The sequence below is a fragment of the Bison bison genome, unplaced genomic scaffold (genome assembly GCF_000754665.1).
Source record: "Bison bison bison isolate TAMUID 2011002044 unplaced genomic scaffold, Bison_UMD1.0 scf7180017864184, whole genome shotgun sequence".
NCBI lineage: Eukaryota > Metazoa > Chordata > Mammalia > Artiodactyla > Bovidae > Bison > Bison bison.
Window position 1 is genome coordinate 753,666 of NW_011494756.1, and position 6,600 is coordinate 760,265.

At 48.3% G+C, this 6,600-nt stretch overlaps 1 protein-coding gene across 1 annotated transcript in view; it reads left to right on the forward strand.

The window, feature by feature from the left end:
- EFCAB6 (EF-hand calcium binding domain 6) overlaps nucleotides 1-6,600 on the forward strand; it is a 255,659-nt gene that overhangs the window by 135,668 nt on the left and 113,391 nt on the right. The window lies entirely within an intron of this gene.

A 6,600-nucleotide genomic window follows, 5' to 3' on the forward strand; every position in this document is an offset into this window, starting at 1 on the left:
GCTCAGGCCCCTCCCCAGCCCTGCCAGCGAGGGGTTCCCGGGATGCTGTGATAACAGAGCTGCAGTTTGTGCCTCAAGAAAGTGAGGGAAAAAAAAAAACTGGCAGTGAAAATGGGAAGCTCAGAGTGCTGATTTGCATGTGCTTATGGGAACTGGTAAGGTTCGTGCCAGAAAGAACTCACTTTGAAGGGTTCTGCACAGACTTCTCCGGAATGAATTTGAACAATTGCTTAAAATTCCTATTATGATCCCCCTAGTTCATCATCTGCAGCTATTTTTAAGGGAAACCTTGCCTCTAATACGTAGTAGTGTCCGTGTGGACACCTTCAGAAGAAGGCAGTGAAATATATTTCCAATAAGAGAAATAATCATATTAGCAGCTGCAGTTTATCTAGTGCCTGCCCCCATGCCAAGTGCTGAAATGGGCTCTGTCCGAATCTCATTTCCAAGCTTCTCATCGGCAGCAGTGTGGAGGGTGGGTGGAGGAGGGGGCCGGCTAGTAGGGGAAGGGGGAAGGGATTAGATGGCTGTGGAAACAGTCCAGACCTCCCCTTCCCCAAGCAAGAGACACGGAAGTGGAGGATCTATGTTTGTGCGCCTAAGGGGCCCAGTGAGGAGACATGGGGCTAACGGGTAAGGGAGAGGAAAGAGTCAAGGATGGTTCCGCGAGTTCTGGCTGGGGGGACCAGGAACTGGTAACCAGCCATTGCCGGCTGACAAGAGCAGCTTCGGTGGGTAAATGGGCAGGAATCATGGAACTCTCCCAGGGCCTGGTCCCGGGTTCCACCCCGAATCACCTGGCAAATGGGGCCTCTTTGTGTTTGACTCTGATTCTTTTTTTTTTTTAATTAAAATTTTTGATTTTTGTTTGTGCTGGGTCTTCGTTGCTGCGCGGGCTTTTCTCTGATTGTAGCAAGTAGCTGCTCTCCAGTTGCGGTGCGCGGGCTTCTCATTGCGCTGGCTCCTCTTGTTGTGGAGCACAGGCTTTAGGCTGCATGGACTCCAACAGTTGCAGCTCGCAGGCTGCAGAGCACAGGATCACTTGTGGTGCTCAGGCTTAGTTGCCGCATGGCCATGGCGTGCAGGATCTTCCTGGACCAGGGATCCAACCTAGGTCCCCTGCGTCGGCAGGTGGGTTCTCAACCACCAGGCCTGCAGGAAAGCCCCTGCTTCATTTCTTTATTCTGCCTGTTTATCTTCCTCCAGTAAAAACACATGCTCCAAAGGTAGACGTTTTTATCTCTTTTGGACAGGGATGCATCCCAGTACTTGGCATGCGGTAGGGCCCAGAGGACATTTGCTGGATGAACAGGTGAACCTGAAGAGTTAACTAGAATCCCCAGGGGAGCCTGAAGGGCCACCACCTGCGGAGTGAGGCAAGCAGGTGCTTCAGAAGCCAGTAGGGATTCCTAAACATGAGGCTGGTTCCCCTCTCCACCTGGCGAACCCACCCTGGCCCCCTTCTCTGCCCCCTGCCCGTCTCTGCTTTCCGGCCAAGCGGAGGGGCAGCTGCAGCTCTGCTCTTGCTTCCCGGTGGCGCCGGCATGCTTCTCCCCTCCCTGGTTGCTGGCTTCCTGGAGACACGCCAGTGGGCGGCAGTGGGTGCGGAAGAAAACAGAAAACACCAGAGGATGGAGATGCAGGGAGAGAAGCCTGTTGTTTCAGGAGACTTAACAACCAGTTCACGGCGAACACAATTAGGGAAGTATTCTACTGGCTTCCCTCCTAGTGACTTGTTGGGTTTAACCTTTGAAAACCTCCTGTCGTGACCAGCCGTTTAACTTGAAGATCAATAATCGTGGAGTGACTTTCCACCATCTGCTGGGGACCCAGATTTCAACTCTAGAGGCTGGTAACCTCAAAGCGTTATGTAAATGTACATTTTCATTGTTAAATTATTTACCGATGAGAGTGATTCTACCACTGGTGAAGTCAGAGCTGGGAAAATCATGGGCTTATACTGTAGAAAGAAACCAGAATTTAGATTGGACATAATGCAAGGCATCCAGATGTTAAAGGTTTGGGAATACCCAACTTCAGTGGCAAGGAAACCTTTGAAACCAACTCGGCAGAGAGCTTTAAGTGTTAATGATGACTAATTCTGTAATGGGAATAATAGCAATGATAATAACCATGATGATAATGCTAACCATCGCTAGAATAGTGATGGTATCGCTACACTGACTGAGCACTTACTGCCTCTGCCAGTGTGCAGGCACTGGGGGTGTTGCTTGACAAGCACTATTTGTAACTGCCACAGGAGCCCCATGAGATATAGATCACATTATACCCACTTCACAGATGAGGAGACCAAAGCTTAGGACTTAAGATCATGGCTCAGCGTTGTTCAGCTGGTAAGCCATTCAGACACTCGAATTTGAATCCATGCCAGTCTGTATCAGCCTCAGACCCTTGCTGGGAGTGATACTGGCTTGGTGGGTGTCATACAGGCTGTGTGTGTGTGTGCTTATTAACTCAGTCATGTCCGACTCTTTGCGGCCCCATGGACTGGGGCCCTCCAGGCTCCTCTGTCCATGGGATTTTCCAGGCAAGAACACAGGAGTGGGTAGCTATTCCCTTCTCCAGGGGATCTTCTTGACTCGGCATTGAACCTGGGTTTCCCACATTGCAGACAGATTCTTTACCTTCTGAGCCACCAGGGAAGCCCATACAGGCTAGCTGGGCACAATCGATGGCAGCTTTGAGCTTGGATCTGGCCTCAGAGTGTGGTAAGGACAGTACTTTAAATAAGAATGCCCTTCACTGCTTCCTACCAGTCTGGTTGTGGGGAGGCAATGTTCTTGCCCTCTCTTCCCCCAGATCTCTGTCTTACCAGTTAGTAGGGCAGTGGCTGCATAGTCTCAAGCCCAGGGCATTGGGAGTGAAGCTCTAAGTCCTGTATACCCACTTGCCCAGTTCTGTGTCCATGTACTTGTTCATCCTTTGAACACAGGCAGCACTTTGTCGTTGGCTTGAATACCTTGCAAACCATCACTTGTAAAAATCACTACAGATAGTGACTGCAGCCATGAAATTAAAAGACGCTTGCTCCTTGGAAGAAAAGCTGTGACCAACCTAGACAGCATATTCAAAAGCAGAGACATTACTTTGCCGACAAAGGTTCCATCTAGTCAAAGGTATGGTCTTTCCAGTAGTCACGTACGGATGTGAGAGTTTAGAACATAAAGAAAGCTGAGTGCCAAAGAATTGATGTTTTTGAACTGTGGTGTTGGAGAAGACTCTTGAGAGTCCCTTGGACTGCAAGGAGATCCAACCAGTCCATTCTAAAGGAGATCAGTCCTGGGTGTTCATTGGAAGGACTGATGCTGAAGCTGAAACTCCAATACTTTGACCACCTGATGTGAAGAACCGACTCACTGGAAAAGACCCTGATGCTGGGAAAGATTGAAGGCAGGAGGAGAAGGGGACGACAGAGGATGAGATGGTTGGATGGCATCACTGATACAATGGACGTGAGTCTGAGCAACCTCCAGGAGTTGGTGATGGACAGGGAAGCCTGGCATGCTGCAGTCCATGGGGTCACAAAGAGTCGGACACGACCAAGTGACTGAACTGAACTGAATACCTTGCACTCTAAATTAGAAGTCTGATTTATTCTTAGCAGCCATCACCTTCCCTATGGTTAGAGGCAGGAGGTGATGGGCTATACAGGTCCTCTTAGGAGAGACCCATGAGAACAGAATCCAGAGCCAGGTGGGAGCTGACAGGTCACTGCGTCCCTGCATGGTCATCACTGAGACTGTTATTGTTTTCACCTCCCGGGTCAGGCGGCTTTTGTCTGTTATGCAAACTCTTATTTGTTAACTGGTAATTGAACTTTCCCCCTTTTCTGTCTTGAGTGTTGGAGATATCAGAGTTTCTGGTTAGTGTAAGATAACCAGGGACCCCACACTGAGTTGAGAGCCCTGATAGAGGCAGAGCTACTGGGGTTTTCATGAACTCAGTGTGTTTTTCATGGTCAAGTATGCAATTTCCACTGTGGGAGGGAAAAGGACTGTTCTTTCTGGAATTGTACTAGCCTGGTCTTTGTATTTCACATCAAGCATTAAATCATTGTTCATAACAACCCTATGACACATATTCTGTCTCTCAGGAAACCCCCCTCTTCTGCTTCGTTGCTCTGGCCTCTGCACCACAAATCCTGTGACTTCCATGTGTTTTCAAATGTGCCAATTTATTTAAATAATGAGTCAAGAACTTGTAATGTTGCAGAAAACCATTTTTGAATTTTAGGATGATCTAGAATCTTTATATTCCTTCTCTGGATACATTTTCCCCCTTTCCGTATCCTTCTTTGCTGAATTAGCAGCAAACCCCCAAAACAGTAGCTTAAATTTTTAAAGTGGCTATTTTTCTCCTGTAAGAGAGGAGTCCGAGGTTGTTGCCATAGGGTCAGTGCAGCCACTCTACATTGTCTTCAGAAAGCCAGGTTGCTTCTAGCTTCTTACTCTTCCAGTCTTATCCTCATGTATACAAGATAGCTGCTGGAGCACCAGCTATCACACACGTTTCAGGCATAAAGAAAGGAAAAAGGGAAGGGCAAAGGCTTGAGCCAGAGAAGTCTTTCTTTCTTAAAGGGCTTTTTTGGAAGCTCTTCAAACTTAACATTTTGTTATAATGTATCATAAGCTTCCACTTACATGCACACTTTTTGGCTGGGTACATTACTACCTCCAGAAAAAGCAAGGTCCTGCTCCTATGGGAGAAGGAGAGAATACACATTAGGCAGGCAAATACAACAGTCTCTGCCATCCTTTCTCTTGGTAAATGTTGTGAGGGTGCCTGTTCCACACTTGCAATAGGACTAAGCCACATGGAGACATGGATAAAGCAGAAGCTTCATTGCTTGGGACTAGTGACCCACGGGGAACATAAAGTGACTAAACACCCAAGGACACATAAGTCAAGATTAGTCTAATTGAGTAATTAGACTAATTGAGCTATTCCATCCATCAGGAATTTGAGGGCAGCTCTACAATTCTGGTTCCCTGTAATTGGCTGTTCCTAATGGGAAATTGTTATTCTTCATCCTCAGTAAATACACTGAACATTGTTCAGCACGCTGTTATTCTTAGTCCTGTTTCTGGAGTCCCAGCAGAGGCCCCGGCAACAGACACAGGCTGCAGAGCTCATCAGCCAACACACACAGAGCCCCCAAGACGTGGATTAGGGAAGCCAGAGTCTGTAACAGCCCAGCCCATTGTCCCAGATTCTTAGCAGCCTTGGCCCTTTACTTCTGCACCTTCCTGAAGGCAAAGATATCTCACCTTGCTTAGCAGGAGGTGAGCTTTCTCACTTCCTCCTAGCAGAGTACTTTAAGCCCTCTGGGTGCTGGTCACACTCACATATCTGGGGAACGGGCACCCACCCCACTCACTGCCATCAATTCCTAATCCCACACAGTCTTCTCCATCTAGGGACAGGGACCCTGGTTAAACCAAGCCCCACAAACACCCTTGAGCATCTCTTGGCTGTTCCTTACCACTTCCTAATCTTACACATGTTTCAAGGAGGTGAACCAGTTGTGTGTTGGAGGTCCCTCACATCTTCAGTTTTGTTGCTCCAAGCTCCACACACCCATCAAAAGTCTATATTTATTTCTCTATCTTCCAGCAATAATTCTCTTGACAGATGCCAAACCTAGAGCCTCTCGGCACCTGGCCATGCCCAAACTGGCCAGTTCTCCAGGGCCGGGCAGCTGCAGACCCTCAGTGTCGATGGACCGCACCTCTAGGGCTTCGTTTTTGTCTCTGTGTTCTCAGGGTCTTCCTCCCTGTCGGGCCTTTGTCTCCTAAGTGTGGAGATTTGGATCGTCCTTTTTTAAGTTTTCAGTTCAGGTCATTAGAGTCCAGCCCTGGCCTGTTGCAGAGATCAGCACATGTCTGGAAGGGGGAGCCAGACATGCTCTGAGCCTGCCCCCTCCAACTTCACCACTCCAGCACCATGTTACTAATGAACGCTCTGCTGGAGTGGCTCTCCGTCTGGCCCAAACCTATTTCTCAGTCCAAAGTCCACTCCCAGAGGCGTCAGCTGTTCCCAGGGGAAATGCAATTGCCTCCCCTCAGTTTGACACTGAAAGTGTGAAAGTGAAAGTCGCTAAGTCCTGTCTGGCTCTGAATACTGGTGTGGGTAGCCTTTGCCTTCTCCAGGGGATCTTCCCAACCCAGAGATCGAACCCAGGTCTCCCGCATTGCGGGCAGATTCTTTACCAGCTGAGCCACAAGGGAAGCCCAAGAATACTGCAGTGGGTAGCCTTTCCCTTCTCCAGGGGGTCTTCCCAACTCAGAGATCGAACCCAGGTCTCCCACATTGCAGGCTGATTCTTTACCAGCTGAGCTATCAGGGAAGCCCTTGACATTGAAAGGTGAGTCCTTTCCACCTTGGGATTTTGGTCCCTTGAAACCTCATGGCTTTTGCAGCTTTCTGATGCCTTTTTGTTATTTTTACTCGATTTTTTCTAATTGTTTTCGTTGGGAATATTTGCTTGCCGTGAATTGCTTGATCCTACCCAAATGCAGAAGTTGAGATCTGTCAGTTTTCTCTTTTCAAAGTAACAACTTTATTTGACTTTTTTTTTTT